The sequence below is a fragment of the Paroedura picta genome, chromosome 1 (genome assembly GCF_049243985.1).
Source record: "Paroedura picta isolate Pp20150507F chromosome 1, Ppicta_v3.0, whole genome shotgun sequence".
Taxonomy (NCBI): Eukaryota; Metazoa; Chordata; class Lepidosauria; order Squamata; family Gekkonidae; genus Paroedura; species Paroedura picta.
The window spans coordinates 19180098-19199901 of record NC_135369.1 but is presented as its reverse complement, the minus strand read 5'-3'; the positions used below and the strand labels follow the sequence as shown (position 1 = coordinate 19199901).

Sequence of the window (19804 nt, the reverse complement as noted above, 5' to 3'; positions counted from 1 at the left end):
GTATCATGTTCAGTTCACACAAGATGATGGTACCACTTTACTCTGCTCTGGGTAGGCCTCACTGTCAGTGCGTGGGCAGGAGGGGTTGTGTCAGTACTTGGCTCTTCTTGCCCTGACTTTTAAATTAGTTAATTAACTAATTTTTCCATTTATCCCCCGCCCCTCTTGGGGAGGGCACCGCCACCACTAGAGTGGGGCAAGTAGCGATCCCCCCAGCTCCATGTTACAAGCTATGCCAACCCTTTCCCTGCTCAAGCCCTGGAGCAGGGGTAGTCAAAATGCATTTGCTGGCAGGGGCCCATGGGAATTGTAGTCCATGGACATCTGGAGGGCCGCAGTTTGACTACCTCTCCGCCGGAGAATGAGTGCCAGTCACAGCAGACACTACGGACCAAAATGGACCCATGCTCCGATGCACCAGAAGGCAGCTTCATATAGCCACGCAGACTGAAAGGCAGAGGCCTACCCGTCAGTCAATTTCACAGCATTTTACAGCCGGAAACAAAGCAATGCTCCAACAAATCCTTGGGGAAATATGACATGGGGCACGGAGGACAACAGACCGACGGAAAGGACAAAGCTGCCACGAAGGAAGGCGATTAGGCCCATTTGCAACTTTTATCCTGCTTGGCATGAGAAGACACGTTCCGCATGGCAACGCTGGAGAAATTGCAGAGCAAGACAGCTGAGCTGGAATCAGGAGGGGAGAGACGGAGAGCGTGCCAGCCCTAGACTGACGCTGATCGGTAGGGCCCATCCACGAGCTAGAGAAAATCTGCAGACTCAGACAGACACAAAAATGGGATTCGTGCCACTCAGAAGGCGAGGGGAATCCGAAAACTTTGAGCCGTGGGGAGGCAGGCGCCAACTGGCAGTTCGGATTTCCAAGTGTCTCAGCAAATCAAGGCCTTCCTCCTCCAAGCTCGGGGATTATTAAAGGGTTCCCTCGGCTGTAACTTGGCATATCCACCTGTCCCCGTCCCCCCCCCAGCAGCCTCCTCTCTGCTCCGCGATACTTAACTCCTCGCTCGTTAGCAAATCCCCCCCACACACCAATTTACAAAGACTTCCCTGTTAACGTTCCGGAATGGATCTGAAGATTGAAATCAAAGCCCCGCAAGCGACATTCTTTCACGCTTGCAAAGCAGGTATTCCCACATTAACCGAGCGAAGATCAGTTAAGTTATCGGCTGGGGAGGACGCACCTGGCACCGACCTGTTCAACAGCAAAACGCGCTAAATATAAATATATATATTTTTTAAATCTCTGATATTTTTATCCCACTGTTCTTGTTAGGACAGCCTGTCTCAGCTCTTTTAATTTTGAGAAACCCCGGAAAGATTCTTCAGGCTTCGAGAAACCCCAGAAGGGGCACGACTGCGCAGAATATGGTTGGGAAGCATCATTGTGGACACACCCACCCAGGGCCCCTCCCCTTTTCACCCCTCCAGGCCCATCAGTGGCCATTCTGGGAGGAGTGGGTGGGTCGACAGGGCCATATATGGTCATATCACCTGATCAGTGTTTAACCATTAGCCCGATCTGGCCACATTTCAGAAGCCTCTGATTAGTACTTGGATGGGAGACCTCCAAGAAATACCAAAATTGCTACGCAGAGGCAGGCCATGGCAAACCACCTCTGTTCGTCTCCTGCCTTGGAATTCCTAAGACAGGCTTCCTCAACCAGGGTTTCGTGAAACTCTGGGGCTTCTTGATAGCCCTGGAAGAGTTTCCTGGATGGGTGGGAGTTAATTATATATATTTTGATCTGTTAATCATTTATCGGGTGATATGACTATATATGGTCATGTAGACCCCTCCCAAAATGTTGATGAGTCTGGAGGGGGGTGGGGAGGGGAGGGAACCCAGGTGGGCGTGTCCACAGCTATGCTTCCCAACCATATTCTGCATAATTGCACTACTTCTGAGGTTTCCCAATGGTAAGAGGGTTGAAAAAGGCTGCCCTAAGGGGTGGCTGGTTTTGGTTTTGTTTTGCGCTAGTTTTTTGTACCCCACTCTTTACGACCAAAAGGAGTTTCAAAGTGACTTACAATTGCCTCCCCACAAAGTCACCCTGTAGGTAGGGGAGGCTGAGAGGGCTCTGAGAGAACTGTGACTGGCCCAGGGTCACCCAGCTGGCTCTGGATGGAAGAGTGGGGAATCAAACCCCGTTCTCCAGATTAGAGGCCACCACTCTTAACCAAGCTGGCTCTCGGCCACTATACCAAGCTGAGAAGAACCCAATCAAACCCGGTTTTCCAGATTAGAGGCCGCCACACTTAACCACTGCACCAGGCTGACTCTTGACTGTACACCATAAATCGACCAAGACTATAAAGAATTCTCACACACCAAGAAAGATCTGCATGCTGAACAGATCTGCATGACCCAGCCCTATTTTGATTTCTCTCTATGGTGCTTGGGCCGATTACCACCTGAAATTGATGACCAAGAAAGGACATCCATGATTGGGAAAATTTGGGGGCCATCTGGGGTTTCTGGCCACTCTTTCCCCCTACGTGCTGTGATTTCTGAACACCCCTCAAGGAGAGCTTATTTGGACTGCCCAACAGAATAAAGTCTCAGATTTCTCCCCGGGACCCTTCACCACAGACCAATTAAGGAACGGAAGACTCCAGGGCTAATCTGAAGCTATCAGGCACCAGGGTCTCCCTGAATGCATGCCTGAGATTTGAGCCTTGCATGCATAAAAATGCATCTCTATAAAGTTGCCTCATTTGGGAGGGCTGTTTTTTATGTCCTAAAACGTTTTACTTGTGGCTTGGGAGGCATTCCACGATAACGTTATATGCTTGGCGGAGGCCGTGGAGGAGAGGTTAAGAACTGCTGGTGTGGCCCTTTTGTTAGCCATTTAAGCTACAATAATAAAGAGCACATGAATTGGACTCAAGTGGTGGCTGGAAATCCAGAATTACAACTGGGCTCCAGACCACAGAGGTCAGTTCCCTGACGAAAATGGCTAATTTAGAAAGTGGGTTTTACGGCACTTTATTCTGCTAAGGCCCCTCCCTTCCCCAAACCCTGCCCTCCCTAGGCTCGACCCCCCAAATCTCCAGGAATCTCCCAACCCAGAGCTGGCAACCTTGCTTATACTGACTCAGAGCTCTGGTTCATCAGGGTCTGTGTCGTCTGGTCTTTCCCATCACCTAACTGGAGACACTGGGATTGAACCTGGAACCTTCTGCACCTCAAGCAGATGTTCTCCCTCTGAGCCACACCCCAGTCCATTTATGCTCTATTCACCACAACACCTCTTCCTTGTTAGCTCCAGGTTGGGAATCTCTTGGGAGATTTGGGAGTGGAACGCGGAGAGGACAGGGACTTCCATGGGGTACAATGCCACAGAACAGCTGTCCTCAACTTTTGTACTGTTAAGAACCCCTGCAATATTCTTCAGGTTTCAAGAAACCCCAGAAGTGGCCCAATCGTACAGATTATGGTTGGGAAACATAGCTGTGGACACGCCCACCCAGGGCCCCTCCCCTTCCCACCTCCTCCAGGCCCATCATTGGCCTTTGGGGAGGGGTTAACATGTCCATATATAGTCATATCACTCGAGAAGTATTCAACACATTTTAAAATGTATCCAAAATTAATTAACTCCCACCCACTTGGGAAAACCAGGGCTGTCAAGAGACCCCAGGATTTAATGAAACCCTTGAATTTTAAATTATTTTAATTGTTTTAAATTAATTAAACAGGTAATCAGTAACATGACCATATTATGGTTATGTCAACCCGCCCCCATCCTCCCAAAATGGCCAATAATGGGCCTGGAGGGCATGGAAAGAGGAGGAGCCCTAGTCATAAAAATGACTTCTGGGGCAGGGAGGTGTGGCCTGCTGACATCACTTCCAGGGTTTCTCAAGGGTAAACAGGATGAGAAGGGCTGCTCTAGGGAATCTGATCTCTATTGTCAGCAGATAAGCCGCTGGCATCCCTATTCAGCATCCTGTCTCACACACTGGCCAACTATTTCCTTTGGAGGTCCAACTACAGGGGACCGAGGCAGCGGTCTTCCCCCAAAGTTGCCTCCGAGAGGCTCCAGCCCTCTCCACCAGCAGCACGCTTCCAGAGGGGTAAGCCCTGGCCACCTCAAGGCGACATTTGTCAAGAGTGGCGGGATACAATTTTTAAAAATAAATAAATAAGGCTCCCACTGACCCCCATCAAACCCAGACCGCACAGAACCAATGAAGGTGACAGAACAGGCATCGCCAGGGGAGACGTCTCACGCTGTGCAAGAGGGCACCCACCGGCTTATCAAAGCAAGTCCCTTATCTTGTACAAACTTGAACACCAGCAACCTCCATCTAATATTCAAGAGTCAGCTTTGTAATCTGCAGGGGGAACGATAACAGAGCGGCACAAAGACAGAAAACATGAATGAACCACACAGCGTCCTACCGGAGGGGGGGGGAACGACACCGTCAGGAGGGCACCCGTTCCCCCAGGTGCTTGAAAAATTAATTGGTTTACCAAAGGGCTGGAACACTTAGCAAGAGCACCGAGTGGCAGAAAGGACATTTGGCCGTCAGAACTACAGCAAGCAGCTCTTTTCTTCATGCTCGGAACTACCCCCCATCCCAGCCACCTCTGCATATGCAGCAAAAGGAAGTGGTAGAGGCCTGACAACAGCACGGACTGTAGCACTTCGGGGTTCGGAAGGGGGCAAGGAGGATCACTTTTCTGAAGGCTGTCTTGCATTTTGATGAGAAGAATACAGTTTCTTGTAACCAATTTTTCCCAACATGATGCCCAGGGGCACCCTGGCACCTACCACCCCTAGAGCTTTTCAGAAAGTGGGCAAAGCCACTGTAAAGCAGAGCTTGCTACTGGCTATTCTCAGTCAAATGGATCACACCCTCTGGAAGATAAGAAAGCCCTGTAAGGCAACCCCGCTCGTGGTTCCATTCCCACATCAGGCATTTTCTTCTTTTTACTCCCCCTTCTTCCTCCCCGTGGGGTTGCCTTCTTTTCATTCCCCAATTTCTTCTTCCCTCCCTTCACGGGAAGCGCCATTTCTGGGAAGGAGACACCATGCCAGTACCATGTACTCATTTTAGCATGCACGTTCTTTCCTGTCCCAATTGGCAAGGAGTCAGCCGACCTCCAGGATCTGTGTTCACTTAGATTTATGGAGCCACTCTGCCACTGCCCACATGGGGTCTGGACAGAGCGATTGAATTGTCTCGAAGTGGGACTGTCAAAGGAAGTTGCCTAACACAGGGGTAGTCAACCAGCGGTCCTCCAGATGTACATGGACTACAATTCCCATGAGCCCCTGCCAGCGTTTGCTGGCAGGGGCTCATGGGAATTGTAGTCCATGGACATCTGGAGGACCGCAGGTTGACTACCCCTGGCCTAACGGCTGCCTGACACCCTAGAGCCCCGGGGTCAGAGTGCCTTGTGGCAATCTGGTACCTCTCCAAACTAGTATTCATTGCACTCTTCAAACCTGCTCTTTCAAGCTCCAGGATACAATCCCTCCTTAGTCTGCTTTGCGTTACAACAGTCCTGCCCTACTTTACAACTGTAGTCTAGGCAAGGCCGCTAATACATATATGCAACGCAATTTTTTTAAGAACCTCTTGATACACAGTAGTGTAACCCAAAAAACACCGATCGGGAAGGGACCCCAATGGGTCATCTAGTCATACCCGCTGCACAATGCAGGAAATCTGCAGCTACTCCCCCAGCAAGCTTTGTTCTAGGCCCAGAACAACAACAACAACAAAAACCCTCCAGGATCTCTCAACATAAAGCAGAACTAAACACACAGCTAAGAAATGCAAGTTGTGGCAAGCCCCTTGAGCAACAAGGTTTTAGAAGCCTCCCAACAAAACAGCTTCAACTCGGTGCCCCGATGAACAAAGAAGAGGTGCCAGGGTGTGACAACATATCAAAAACAAACAAATGCACTGGCTTCCAGTTGAATTCTGGATCACGTTTAATATACTAATACCTTTAATATACTGATACCTTACCGTTTTTCGAAATCTTGCGGGGCCACTAGGCAGACTGAGGTCATCAGCCCCCATCCATCCCGTGTTGGTAGGAAGGAGATCCTTTCCCCTTTTTTTACCGCCGTGCTTGGATTGTTTTGTGTGTTGATTAACTGCTGGTTTTATGAGCTTTTACTGGGGGTTTTAGGCACTGGGATTTTATGTATTGGGGTTTTATATTGTGAGCCGCCGCGAGCCCGTGTGGGAGTGGCGGGATAGAAATGTGTAGGTAGGTAGGTAGGCAGGCAGGCAGGTAGATAGGTAGGTAGACAGACAGACAAAGTCATCCGCAATCAGGGCCTGGCATACCTGAGGGACCACCTCATCCTATGTCCCCTGCAGAGTGCTTTGCTCTGCAAATACCAACCTGTTGGGAGTCCCTGGCCCCAAGGAAGGAATCACGTCCAGCCCCAAGCAGGGCAAGGACATTCTCAGTCCTGTGCCCTATTTGCGGAATGAGCTCCCCAGGGAAATTTGAGCCTTGGCATTCCCGCAGGGGCCAGAGGTCCCATGACATCTAACAGACCCCCCTTTCAGAAAAACACCCCCATGTGAATATCTTAATCTGACGATAGGCCTATTCATTGGGACGGCACTAGAAAGAATAGCAAATTGGTGTTGCTGTCAGTTACAGACGGCTTTAATGTGTTGTTAATTTTTTAAAATTATACCATTGTTTTACTGGATGTTGTACAATGCCCTGAGCCAGCTTGCTGGGAGGGCGGTATATAAATTAAATAAACAAATAAATCCTGCCTCATGCAGGACCATAGCCTAAGAGAACCATTGAGTGGGCAGCAGCTGACCTAGACCTATTTCCGGGTGGGTCACGCCTTAGCAAGAACATCATCCATGCAGTACTTTTTATTAGGACCTATCCACTGTCCCATAACACTATGCAAACTTCCCAGTTCATCAGGCCAGATGTTAGCAAGGATAGGAAGAAAGGATGCTCCCCCTTCCCCAGCCCTGCAGCAGCTAGAAGCACTCTATGGGGGACATAGGCAGAGGTGGTCCCTCAGGTATGCCAGGCCCTGACTGCGGATGACTTTAAAGGTAAGTTTCTCCCACCGGCCAGCTATGAAAGTTGCAAATGTCTCCAAGCAGGACACAGTGGCTTTTTAAACAGCTCCTGGATTTCAGCTTTAATTGCATTTTTGAAACAAATTTGCAACTTCAGGCCAACCCTGGTTGCCACTGGATGAAAGCCCCAGAGAAGGACTGTGGTAGTCAGCCACTGAGGAGAGGCAAACAAGGGCACTGCCTCAGCACGGTTAAGAGCGGCAGCCTCTAACCTGGAGAACTGGGTTGAACCTCCCACTCCTCCCCAGGCAGCCAGCTGGGTGACCTTGGGCTAGTCTCAGTTCTCTTAGACCTTTCTTGGCCCCATGCACCTTGCAGGATGACTGCTGTGGGGAGAGGAAAGGGAAGCCGATCATAAACCACTTTGAGGCTCCTTCAGATAGTGAAGAGCAGGGTATAATAACCAAGTTCTTCTAGGCGGCTTTCCTGTGGATTGTTTTCACCCATCCCATTTTTATGGCGCCCTTCCTCCACGGAGACCAGGGCAAAACACACGCAGCCCATTCCTATCATTCTACTTTCACAACAACCGTTGTGACACAGTGGCAGTCGAGACAGAATCAGCCTGTGAGTGGGGATTTGAAACCAGGACTTCCTGGTCCAAACCGGACACTTTAATCCAGTCTTTCGCAACTTTTTTTTACTGTCGAGAAACCCCTGAAATGTTCTTCAAGTTTCGAGAAACCCCGTAAGTGGAGCAATCGTGCAGAATATGGTTGGGAAACAGAGCTGTGTACACAGAAGAAGAAGAGTTGGTTCTTTTATGCCGCTTTTATCTACCCGAAGGACGCTCAAAGCTGCTTACAATCGCCTTCCCTTTCCTCTCCCCACAACAGACACCCTGTGAGGGAGGGGAGGCTGAGAGAGCCCTGATATCACTGCTCAGTCAGAACAGTTTTATCAGTGCCGTGGTGAGCCCAAGGTCACCTAGCTGGCTGCATGTGGGGGAGTGCAGAATCAAACCTGAAAGGCCAGATTAGAAATCTACACTCCTAACCACTACACCAAACTGGCTCACCCACCTGGGAGCCTTCACCTCCCCAGCCCCTCCAGGCCCTTCATTGGCCATGGGGGAGGGGGGCAAATCAGCATGACCATATCTGGTCATTTCACCCCATAAACCCCATCAGGAAACCCTGGTTGAGAATGCATTCATTCATTCCCTTACTCACAATGATGCCACTCCTAGGCAACTAGCTTGTGGCGGCTCACAACATTCAATAAAATACCTTTAGATAACCATAAATCAAGAAATAAAAATACACAGCCCCCTGCTCGTCTCTAAACATGTTTCCAACTGCCATACATCGAGGTAATTATGAAAATTGGAATATCGGACCCGGCCTCAACCAAAAACCTGGCGGAAGATCTCCGTCTTGCAGGCCCTGCATTTCTACACACTGGAGAGATAGGGGCAGAAGAGCAATTCCCAGTTAACCAGGCATTCTGAACCAGGTAACATTTCCAAACATAAGGCAAGTCTGCGGAGAGCGCATTGCAAATTCCAAACACACACAAGAGTTGAATCCCTGTCAGCATAAGCTCCATCACGGCGCTCGTATTTTTAAAAGCAATAACCCCAATGCTATTTGTCCTTGAGCAGCCTTTGAACTTCACGGAGAAAGTGACTTCCTTCAGCTTCTAGGCCTTCCGATGGCCGAAAGGAAACCGGTATTAGAATTTACTCGATAAAGGAAGCCACGGCCCTCCGTATGCAAAATCTGGGCAAGGCTGTTAGCGACAGGACATTTGGGAGGAAGTTAATTCACAGGGTTGCTTAACGGCGCTTAACACGGGCATCAGGATGTGGAACCCCCAGTCAAGCTCCAGGCAGGCTGAACAAGGTTCAAAGCACAACACGGTACCCACATCAATTCATTAGTCTTAGCGGATCAGGAGGCCTACCTTGAAGGCTTATCTGCGTCCCCCTCCACTAGAACATCTGGTCTTGATGGTTTGATTCCTGTAGCCCACCTCACTCTGGCGCCGACGTTACAGTCCCAAAGGAGCCAAGGCTGTATCCTACAGAGACAAAGAGAGGCAAGTTACACACAGCAAATTTATTATTATTATTATTATTATTATTATTATTATTTATATCCCGCCTCCCCCCCGGAGGCTCGAGGCAGGTCACATAAAAACCAATCCCCTAAAACAATAAAAGCACAAAAAAATATAATACAATTAATACAAAAGTTAAGACAAGAATGGCGGCAAAATTCAATATAACTAACCCAATTCCACACCCACTATGAAGGGAAAGGGAGGGGGCAACCGTCACATTTGGGAGGGGGGATAGATTTTCTTGCTGCCCGGTCTCAACCAAAAGCCTGGCGGAAGAGCTCCGTCTTGCAGGCCCTGCAGAATGTTGACAATTCCCGCAAGGCCCGCAGCTCTTCCGGGAGCTCATTCCACCAGATGGGAGCCAGGACCAAAAAGGCCCTGGCCCTGGTCGAGGCCAGGTGAGCTTCCTTGGGACCGGGAATGACCAATAGGTTAACCCCTGCAGAGCGTAAGGCCCTGTGGGGGGCATAGGGCGATAGGAGACACTTGAGTAGAATATCCGCATGCAGCAGCTCCCCTGAAGCATTTAGTAAGAGCCTTCTCCTGGACTTTGCAATGAAACCGTCAGGCAAAACTGGCAAAGACCAGAGACAGAGGTCTCCAAAGAGCAGCAGGAACCTAGTTGTTAAAATGGCCTCGTCCAATAACAAGAGCAAAGACTTAAGTAAGGGGCAGGGTCCTTGCTATGCATGTGCAAGGCCCTAAGTTCAGTCCCTGATTAAAAGATCTCAGGCAATGGAACAGGCCACAGCCCTTCGGATCCCTGCGCTGCCCTCAGTGCAACCTGAAAGCCGTGGCAAAGATATGGGGAGAAGTATTGGTTGAGGCCAGGGCAGTCTCCCGGTGTTTCCAACAAGGACCCCTTCCCAAAGTCCATCAAACTCTATTAGATCTGCACCCACTCACTCCTAGTGGAAGAAGACACGGCCTCCGTCTGAACGAGGCAGGAGGGGATAGATCACTGAAATACGTTTTTGACCACTTGCTTGTCTATTGTAAATTGGGGTTTTATGGGGGTTTTATTAAAGAGCCTCTTGTGGCACAGGGTGGTAAGGCAGCAGAAATGCTGTCTGAAGCTGTCTGCCTATGAGGCTGGGAGTTCAATCCCAGCAGCCGGCTCAAGGTTGACTCAGCCTTCCATCCTTCCCAGGTCGGTAAAATGAGTACCCAGTTTGCTGGGGGGTAAACGGTAATGACTGGGGAAGGCACTGGCAAACCACCCCGTATTGAGTCTGCCAAGAAAACGCTAGAGGGCATCACCCCAAGGGTCAGACATGACCCGGTGCTTGCACAGAGGATACCTTTACCTTTATTGTATTTTAACATTTTATTCTGTGAACCACCACGCGTTCCTAGGAAATGTGGCAGTATACAAACCGAAATAACAACAGCAACAACATATAGCTCCAACCCAGCAGTGGCCTCTCAACTGGAAGACCAGGTTCAATTCCCCTCTCTTCCTCCACATGTGGCCAGTTGGGTGACCTTGGGCCAGTCACAGTTCTCTCAGCCCCACCTGCCTCCCAGGGCATCTGTTGTGGGGAGAGGAAGGGAAAGGCGATTGTAAGCCGCTTGGAGACTCCATGGACGAGAGGCAAGATAGACGTGCGAGAAGAAAAAAATCAGGAGCCGAAAGGGAGAATAAAGCGATAGGTGGAGCAGAGGTCTGTTTCGGCAGAAGGAAGCATTAGATGTTCTGACAGTTCCAGGCAATTTTGGCAGGGATAGAGGCAGGCCACCCACACACCCGGTTTTATAACCATTGGAAAGCTTCCACCTTACAGGGGGTGTGACTCGGTGCTAGAGCTTCTGCTTCACATGCAAAAGGTCCCAGGATCAATCTGTGACATCTTTAGTCCAAAGGACCAGGTGGGACATGATGTGAAAGGCCTCTGCCAGCCCCGGCCAGTGTGAACAGACAATACCAGTTTGCATGCGCCGTGGCCTGATTCAGTGGAAGGCAGATGGATTCCCGTGTTTGTGTGGACAGCTCTAATCAATTATATTTGTTTTTTAGGCCAGAGATTGTAAGAAAGGCCAAGCAAAGCATATAGATATCTTCTAAAACCAAACTACCCTCTCTCGTTAAGACAGTGTATTTCAGGCTCCAAGAAATCGTTGTGAGACATGTGAAAAAGGCAAAACGCAGCCCCTTGTGCAAGATGGGGCAAAGCAGCATCAAACGCCCCCGCAATGGAAACACCCCCCACCACCACCCAGAGAACATCACAAAACGGACATTACACTGGGAATGATTGCAAGAATGCTACTATTGAATACTGATTGCTCCCGAAGTGTGATTTTAAAGGGCTCTCATGTTTTAACTAATTTATATTACTGTCACTTCCTGTCGTACACCACCCATTGGTTGTTGCTGGTCTGGTCACCAAACAAGACCAGAGAGGAGCTCTGTGCCTTCTCTCCTCAGAATTCAAGCTGCAGTTCCAGGCACTCTTACCTACAACAGATTCCCGTGGGAAAAAAGACGTACTTCTGGGCCAAGATGCCCAGGAACAGGCTACAGCTTTCATAACAACCGTCTGCTCAGTAGGGGGGAAACATGAGAAGGAATATTGCCCACGGCCTAGCTGAGGGCCAGACCCAGGTTCTGATAGGCAAAGTGTGTCTCCTCTCCCCCCTGCCCATCATCAGGATATCCACTCACACTGCACTTCCTGCCCACCCAGGTACCCCCCCCCACCTGCCTGTGCATCCTTCCCCTTCCTGCCTCTTCACAACCCCTCCCACAGCCAACGGCATGCCATTTCCCCAGCCGCAACCTCCAGCAAGCACATATCCTCCCCTGCCCTCTACGCAGGCCAGGTAAGCAGAAGGTTGCAAAGGGAAGGGCGTTCAAGGCAGGTTGGGGGTCCTGGCAGATGCCTCCCACAGAATATGCCATGGGCCCAGCCAGCAACAAGACACAGGAATAGGAAGTCCCTCTGGAGTCATGGGAGCCTTGTGGACAGACTTCCATTTCGTGTCAGGAGTGGAGGGGGGACTCTCCTGCACCTTTTTCAGCCTTGATGGCGCTAACAAGGGGCTCCAACGAAGCAGGAAGGGCAGTAGGTTCAGGACATACCTCTTTACACAGGGAGTGATTAAAATGTGGAATCTGCTGCAAGAGGATATAGTGACAGCTCCCGGCACAGGAGCTTCAAAAGTGGCTACTAGCTATGGGGACTAAAGAGAGCCTCCACATTCAGAGGTAGCCAACCTTTGAATCCTTGTGCCAGGAGGCAATATATGGCCAAGGCCTTAGCCTCTGTGCTGGACTAGACGGACCACTGGCCTGATCCATAGGCCTCTTATGGTGTTCTTAAAGGAGTGTAGAAAGAAAAAGAGTTCGTTTTTATGCCCCTTTTTCACTACCGGAAGGAATCTCAAAGCGGCTTCCAATCGCCTTCTCATCCTCTCCCACAACAGACACCCTGGGATGCAGATGAGGCTCTGAGAGCTCTGGCAGAATGCTCTGTGAGAACAGCTCTAACAGGACTGTGACTGGCTCAGCTGGCTGCATGTAGAGGAGCGGGGAATCGAACCCAGCTCTCGAAGTTAGAGGCTGCTGCTCTTAACCACCACACCACGCACTCTGCTCCCTCTTCTAGGAGGCTGTGGGCATGAAGAAGAAGAGCTGGGGGATTTTTTTATACCCTGTTTTTCATTACCCAAACGAATCTCAAAGCGGCTTACAATGGCCTTCCCTTCCCCTCCCCACAACAGACACCCTGTGAGGGAGGCGAGGCTGAGAGAGCTAAGAGAACATGACTGGCTCAAGGTCACCCAGCTGGCTGTCCATGGAGGCAGAATGGGAAATCAAACCTGTTTCTCCAGATCACAGGCCCCTGCTCTTAACCACAACACCACACTGGCTCTCAGAAAGGAGCATTATTACAATGAGGGGGGGAGATACACTCTGAGGGGCATCTGGCAAAGTCCTCCACAAAACATGGAGGTAGCCTGAAATCAGATCACCATCCCTGAGCCAAGAAGAACTCAGAATCTCTCAGCACCAGGATCTTATTTTTTTAAATCTTCACCACACCAGCTCCGGGAGTGTTGCTTTCCCCCCCCCGCCATCTGTCCGGGACAGCGAGCAGGCCGGTTTCCGAGCTCTGCCACCTCAGCCGCTTTCTTTGTTCTCTCCCTCTGCAAGCGCAGGATGGATTACGAGGCACGGCCGTCCCAGCACCGAGCCAGAGGAGGTCAGCCCCTGCCGGAGAAGACCCGCCGTCCTCCCAGCCGAGGAGATTTCCGAGCCGGGAGCAGCCGTGACACGACTGAGGAGCGGGATCAGCCTCCGCATCACCTCCTGCCTCTTCCGGGAGCCTCGAGATCCTTTCTTCTCCCGGATGAGATGCTTTGACAGGCGCAGGCAGAGCCGTGTGGGTCCCGCCAGACAAAGCCGTGCCAGGCATACTGAGGGAGTGGAAGGCCAGACAGCCAGGGCTCTGCTTTCCTGGGAATGCTCAGCCTACATGCAATCCCCGGCATCTACAGTTAAAAAGTTCAGAAAGCGGATGATGGGAAAGAGCAGAAGTCAGAGTAGAGCAGGTCAATCTTGACGGACCAAGGGTCAGATGCAGTGTAAGGCAGTGGTATATATACCGTGGCTCTCCAGATGTCCAGGGACTACAATTCCCATGAGCCCAGAGGCTCATGGGAATTGTAGTCCGTGGACATCTGGAGAGCAAAAGTCTGGGCATCCCTAGCAGCTTCACCTAGCCTTCTGCAAACTATACAAAACTGACCTATTCAGCCCTGCGTGGAAAGGCTGAGGGACTTGGGAATGTTCAGCATGGAAAAGAGGAGGTTGAGAGGGGGGCTGTATCTAAGGGACTGCCTCTCTCTAAGGGACTGCTTCTCTCCTCGAAGAACACGAAGATCAATGAATGCCAGTATGTTGGTGGTTCCTGGCACTAAGGAAGTGCGCCTGGCTTCGACCAGGGACAGCGCCTTTCCGACACTGGCCCTGGCATGGTGGAATATGTTGCCGGAAGAAACTCAGCCCTGACGGAGCTATCCAAATTCCGCAGGGCCTGCAAAACAGCTCTCTTCCACCAGGCATACGAATGAGGCCAGGGGCAAATAAGTAAAATTAACTACCCCACTCCAGTTTCCTACCTTAAAATGGTCGGACAGACATAGATAGAAGTAAGGCCATGAAATGAAACACAAGTGGTGCATTTAAAATATTGTTTCTATCTGTTTTATTCTTCTGTTGACCTTACTGTTTTATCGGAATGCTCTAATACAATTGTTGTCCGCTGCCCTCAATCTGACCGGAAAGGGTGGCCTATAAATGAAATAAATAATAACAAATAAATTGCTGAACAAGGATCCAGGTTCTGGCGCTTCTCTGCGTTGCTCACCTTCTGTCCTGTCCCACAACTCGCACTATCAACTAATCTGGGGGGACAATACCATAACATGGAAATAAGGCAAATTACCCAAAATAGTAATTATTTGCCTGAATCCATACTAGAAACAGAATTCCAGTTCCTGAACCAGTCAAGACATGCTTGATATACACAAACACAGTCAACACTAGTTTTCATTCCTGTACTTTTGGCACAGGTTGATTTGGGAAATGCCTTGGCACAGTTGACAACCTGCTCAGTTCCCGAAAATAGAGCAGGACCTGGCAAACAGCAATCCAGGCCTGCTGGCCAAGACTGGCCAGAAACAGCAACCGTTCACTCCCGAGACCATCTCCGGTTGCCTTACAGAAATGGTCCTTTACTGAGCCCTTGGGTACACAAAGACGGACGGCTCTCAGCTTCCAGAAGGCAGCTGTGGCCATACCTTGGTTGGACACTGTGCAGGAGCCAGCCCACACCCCACTAACCCACTCAATGCCGTAGAGCAGGGGTAGTCAAACTGCGGCCTTCCAGATGTCCATGGACTACAATTCCCATGAGCCCCTGCCAGCAAATGCTGGCACGGGCTCATGGGAATTGTAGTCCATGGACATCTGGAGGGCCACAATTTGACTACCCCTGCCATACAGCTTTGTCTCCCCTGCAATTTGTCACACTTCTAAAACAACAGATCAATTTTTAAAAAAAACTACAAAGACAAACATTTGCACAACAGAAGAAACAACCGAAAATAACAAGGAAAAAAAAAGAACATTACCTCACAAGTCATAATTTACCTAGCAAATGAAACCAGTAACCATCGGATAGAAAGACATTATAGGAATGCCATCAGCCAAGCAAGGAGAATATTCTAAAAACTCTCTGTGATCAAAGCAATATGGAGATAACAGGCAGGGCTGAATTATCTACAGAAGACAGAAAGGGGAAATCCAATTCTGGTAAGCATCATAGCACACAAATTCCTAAACTCGCTTGCCTTTGATGGGCCAATTTCCCCCCTATTTCTTCTTTTTTTTTCTCCTTCTGCCAAGAGGAATCCTCTCTCTCCCCCTCCTCCTGTTCAGCCTGCCCCCTCCATCTCCTGCAAGACACACCAGACTTCCTTTCCTTCACCAGAGGCAGGGGTAGCCAACCTGTGGTCCTCCAGATGTCCGTGGACTACAATTCCCATGAGCCCCTGCCAGTGTTTGCTGGCAGAGGCCCATGGGAATTGTAGTCCATGAAGATCTGGAGGACCACAGATTGACTACCCCTGACCAGAGGCAGCCAAAGCTGCTTTCCCTTTCCATCTGAGTCTAGTTACCACCTCTCCACTCTTGGCACCTTGGCTGCATTTGGCCTTGTTCTCACCTGAGCAATCAAGCCAGATAACCATTCCAGAGTACAGGTGGGGGGGGGGGGAATCACCTAATTAGGTGATTCTACTGTTGTTTTTTTTAATGCTCCATGGTGTGGCTCCTGCCTTGTGGAATGGCCTGTCCAAATAGGTCAGGAAAGTTGTATAGTTTGTGGCTTTCCACAAACTATACAACTGACCTATTCAGCCCTACGTGGAAAGGCTGAGGGACTTGGGAATGTTCAGCCTGGAAAAGAGGAGGTTGGGAGGGGGGCTTAAAGTTTGTCCCTTGGAGGAGGGCAGGAAAGGTTCCTGTTGGCAGCAGAGAACAGGACCCACAGTAATGGCTTTAAATCTTTGTGCAGAACAATATCAGCTAGATGGGGGTGGGGTGGAAATCCACAGTAGTCTTCAAGCAGCGGCTGGACAGATACTTATCCTGGAAGTTTTAGGCTGATCCAGCGTAGAGCAGGGGGTTGTACTAGATGGCCTGTATGGCCCCTTCCAATTCTAGCATTGTATGATTCTATTCGAGCAGGCTTTTCTATGCCAGCAACAGAGTTGCCCTGGGCAAAATAGTTCACAAACTTACCTGGATAAACGCTTAAGGCTATGGTCTACTACGCCAACTTTTTTCAACCTTTTTACTGTTGAGAAACCCCTGAAACATTCTTCAGGCTTCGAGAAGCCCCAGAAGTGATGTCAGCAGGCCACACCTCTCTGCCACGCCTCGGGAAGTCACATGTCACCAGAAGTGATCACCCAGACACTCCCAGTGGATGTGACATCACCGGGCCACTCCCACAGCACAGAGAAATACTTTCAGATGAGTTGTGAACAGGACCATTCCTGTACTCTGGGCTGGCTACCAGTTTGCTCTTCTTCACCAGCAGGAGCTGCAGTGGGAGCTGGCTGAAACTGGGCCAGGCAGGCCTATGCTGCTCTCTCCCGTCCCCCATTAAGTTAAAATAAGGGCAGTTAACTCTCTCGACTCCAGTCGCTACCATGTGTGGCGAGCCTCACCCCCTCCAGGCCTATCATATACAGACACATCATCCCATAATTTCTTAAAAATTAACTCCCACCCAATCGGTGAAACCTTCCGGGGCTGTATAAGAAAGCCTGGTCTACATTGCTGCATAGACCCTATTGGTACGTAGGAACCTATTATGAAATTCCTGCACCACTTGATGTCTTGTCTTGCTATGCTCCACTTCTTTCTGGGGGTACCAGATGTCTAAAATACCTAAAATACCTGATTGTCCCATTTTGTTGATTTTACTGACTCACTACACATAAGCCGCCTCAGATCTCCAAAGGCAGACAATAAACACTAGAGAAAACCATCATATTAAGCAAAAGGCCAGATGGGAATCTTTTCCTCTTGACAACCTTTCCAAGTGTAAGGGATTTCCTTCTCATAGAATTCCCCTGCCCACAGAAAGCTAGCACATCAGGAACAGGGGTTTAGCAGAAGTTGCTCCCATAATGTTCGCTTTCCTAAACGCAGGAAGAATTTGGTTTGGAGGAACCCCACCTGCTGGCCACTCTAAGTAGTATAGCCCGAAAACAGGTTATCCTTCTCCAGAGGACAAGGTCTGTCTCAACGACTATCCAGAGCAGGGGTAGTCAAACTGCGGCCCTCCAAATGTCCGTGGACTACAATTCCCAGGAGCCCCTGCCAGCATTCGCTGGCAGGGGCTCCTGGGAATTGTAGTCCACGGACATCTGGAGGGCCGCAGTTTGACTACCCCTGATCCAGAGCCTTTTGGATGCCCACAAGCATCCAGCATGATGTAGCGGTCAAGAGTGGCAGCTTCTAACCTGGTGAACTGGGTTTGATTCCCCACTCCTCCACACACAACCAGCTGGCTGACGTTGGGCTCACAGTCAAAGGGAAACGTGCGAATTCGGCTGCCCCGGACTTTCAGAGGAAGCCATTCTTCTTGCCTGGCACAAGGAGGCACTGCTCATTGGCTTGACGCCCACATGCTTTGGAATGCTGCCGTGACTCATGCGCCCTTCTGCTTTTTGCAGACAGAACGCATGCCACTTCCAAAAGGATCTGGGGGTTCGTTCCTCGATGGAACAGCTTGGCAGATGCGAAAACATTGAGGAACCGCCTGTACGTCCCGAAAGCCTGCTTTGGAAGCTCAGAGGGAGAGCTACAGGAATGGGGCACAGCAGTTTGGTAGTGAAGCACCTTGCTAGGAGTATTCCCAGTAGACACAACATGCGGCAGACTTGATTGGCAGACACCCAAAGGTGTGTCAATGTTCCTGTTCCTGTTTAAACATTGTTCTTTCTGACGGGTTATGTTATGATTGTTATATTTGTTGCAGTATTACATGTGAACCGCACAGAGCCATATGGAAGGGCAGTATAGAAATCTAGAATTAATAAATAATTCTAGAACAGAAAACCATTCCGTTTCAGAGAAGAATTACTAAGCCTTGTCTAACACCGTTCCTGCATTTTAAAAAACCCACAATGGGCATCAAAAATTTGGTTTCACAGTATGAGAAACTGCGTCATTTCTTGTTAAGGCAGGTAAGGGGGGGGGAGTCCAACACTAAAGTGTTTTTAACACAGGGGGACAAACATATACTTCAGAGGAGCCTCATTTAATCCCTAGCTCGTTTTCTAACACTGTGCACACCAGGCTTTCATGAACACCAGACTCCCCCCCCTTTCCAGGAAATAATCAACCTCTCCCTCTCAACAGGAGAATTCCCAAAGGGATTAAAAGAGGCAATGGTGTGCCTCTTTCAGAAAAAACATCTTTGGACTTGCAGGAGTCCAACAACTACTGCCCTGACTTGCACTTATCATTTCTGGGGAAGCTGGTTTGCGGGGGGCTGCTGCGCATGCGCGGTGCCCCCTGGTTGCCCTCTCCCCCCACCCCTTGGCAACGGGCTGCAACCTAAAAAAGGTTGCGGACCGCTACTGTAGGAGACTGCCTCGAGCTTCCTGAACATGCAATGGGTGCTCTCAAAGCAGCCATTCTATTGCAAAAGATCTTTAGAAACCAGCTAGAAAGTAAGATTATGGAGTTATAAGTTATTGCGACACTCAAGAAAAATATGGAAAACCCATGGCTTCAGACATATCGTTTTCTTATCTCACGGCACGTGCTAACATTCTGTTCTTGCATCTGCTGTAAAATCCTTTATTAAGCTGTTTGCTGTTTTGCTGCTATTCACAGGCCTTATCAAGCGCCTTCATCCAGTCGTAGCTGTATTCATTGCCAAGTTAGTTATGCAGTTTGGCTCTAATTGGCCCTTCCTGGCAACACCTTCGGCCTATATGTAATGGCAGGTGACTCTGTTTCAGTGTATCTGAAGAAGTGGCCATGCAAATGAAGGCTTAACCCCAAAATAAAACTCTTATTGATCTTAAAGGTGCCACTGGATTCACACTTTGTTCAAAACTTTTTGCTTTGGCAAGCAACCTCTGGAAAGATCCATGTCAGTAGCCATAAGGCAAGGGGCAGTATACAATTTAAATTACAAATTAATTATTTAAATTAGTTTAAACAATAAACAAATAGTAGCCATTTTGGTCTGATTTTAGTCCAGTGGCACCTTTTAAGACCAACAAAGTTCTATTCAAAGTGCAAGCTTCTGTGTGTACACACACTTCCCCAGACATAATGAAATGGGAAATACCAGAAGAAAAAGAGTTGGGTTTTGTATCCCACTTTTCCCTGCCTGAAGGAGTTTCAAAGTGGCTAATCACCTTCTCTTCCTCTCCCCACAACAGACACCCTGTGAGGCAAGTGGATGAGACTGAGAGAACTCAGACAGAACTGCACAGTGAGAACAGAATTATCAGGACTGTGATGAGCCCAAGGTCACCCAACTGGCTGCATGTGGAGGAGTGGGGAATCAAACCCAACTCGCCAAATAAGAAG

General features: G+C 49.5%; 1 protein-coding gene across 8 annotated transcripts in view; it reads right to left on the bottom strand.

Annotated features, from left to right (window-relative positions):
* The window catches only part of PC (pyruvate carboxylase), a 444838-nt gene that overhangs the window by 412375 nt on the left and 12659 nt on the right, over positions 1-19804 (bottom strand). For all 8 annotated transcript variants that reach the window (XM_077324995.1, XM_077325044.1, XM_077325023.1 and 5 more), the window contains exon 2: positions 9016-9132. The gene's annotated coding sequence lies outside the window, so the exon portion shown is untranslated. The remainder of the gene's footprint in view (positions 1-9015; positions 9133-19804) is intronic.